We start from the raw sequence: 1,541 nt of genomic DNA on the forward strand, positions 1-1,541 counted from the left end.
CGGTGCGAGCTAGAGACCAAATGAACTCTCTCATTATTTATATATGTATCCCGACGAGTTCGGAAGTGTAGTAACCCGCACCCCATTTTACGGGATTAAATGGTAAAATATTATTAAAGAATCATAATACTAATTAACCAAATGTTTAATTGGATCAGAAATATGCAAACAGTCTTCGGAACCACCGATGAGTTTGGACCCTCCGAACTGGGTTCGGAAGCACCGAACCAGAAGCTAGGTAGTTTGGAAGCTGAGGGTGAGATCGGAACTACCAAACTGGAGATCGGAACTTCTGAACAATAGTCCATGCGCACTAAGTGGCGTGTCTCTAGCGTTTAGACACACAATCTCATGCAAGAGATCGGAGCTTCCGAAGTAGAGATCGGAGTTTCCAATGAGAGTAGTTCGGAACGTGGAATGCATGTAGGGATCGGAACTTCCAATCATCGCATATAAATAGGCCATCCGAGGACCTCATTTCTTTCTCACAATCACATTTTTACGTCTCCAATTCAGTCTATTTTGTGGGTTTTCGTCAGTCCCATCGAGTGTCAAGCAGTAGCAAGGCGCTTTCGGAGGAGCTGCGCAATGGTGCTTAGGAATTGGGGCCTTTGTTGCATATTTTCTTGCTCGCAAGTGAACGATGTCAAGTTTTAATATATAATGAGTAGAGTATCGTTCCCACGAGGAGTATGTATTGAAAATTATATCAATTCTTGTAATTAAAATAGGATAGACTTTATTTATAAAATTAAATATGAGATTTTTTCAAACTTAAATAAATTAACCAAGAAAACTAATAAGCAATTAACACACTTTGAGATAATATCAATGCGAGAAAATATTTAGATGTTTTGATTTCACTTAGTGTGGATAACAACTACTTCTAATTAATTTATATTCATGAATTTCTCATTTCCCAAGAAACAAATATAATCTATCAATTAAGATTCGATTTCAATATCCCTATTGAAAATCTAGACTTAATGATATGTGAAAAACAATGTTCTTATTCAAGCTTTGCTGACGTTATATGCCTCCCGAACTATATAAACATGCAACAATGTATTTTCCAATGATTTTATTCAAAATCCCCTCTCCCAGTGCCAGATTTCAAATAAATATAACAATTCAATTAGTGACCAAGTAATTGAAAGACAATCAAATTTTGAAAACACAATCAAACTAGAGGAATTCAATCAAATAAATCAAAAATTTATAGAATTTGTCTTAACTAAGCTACATCAACATCTAGAATTAAGAATTTTGTTCATGACGCAAGCAAAGAAAAAACTAAGCATGTTTATAAAACTAGACATAAATTTCTAGAATTTAAGAAGAAAAGATTAAGAAAAACGAAGCCAAAGTTGTGTGCGCGTCCTTCGTATTCGTATTCGCTTCTCGCTTTCGAGTTCTTCTTCAATGTTGTGCGGCCTTTTATCTCTAGATTCTCTCTTGTGTGTTTTTGGGTTTTTTTTCTGCTTCTGTGTGGTTGGGTTGCTGATTCCGCCCTTTGTTTAGGTCTCCATGTTCTTCTTTTA

Source organism: Henckelia pumila, chromosome 4 (genome assembly GCF_033568475.1).
Source record: "Henckelia pumila isolate YLH828 chromosome 4, ASM3356847v2, whole genome shotgun sequence".
Lineage (NCBI taxonomy): Eukaryota > Viridiplantae > Streptophyta > Magnoliopsida > Lamiales > Gesneriaceae > Henckelia > Henckelia pumila.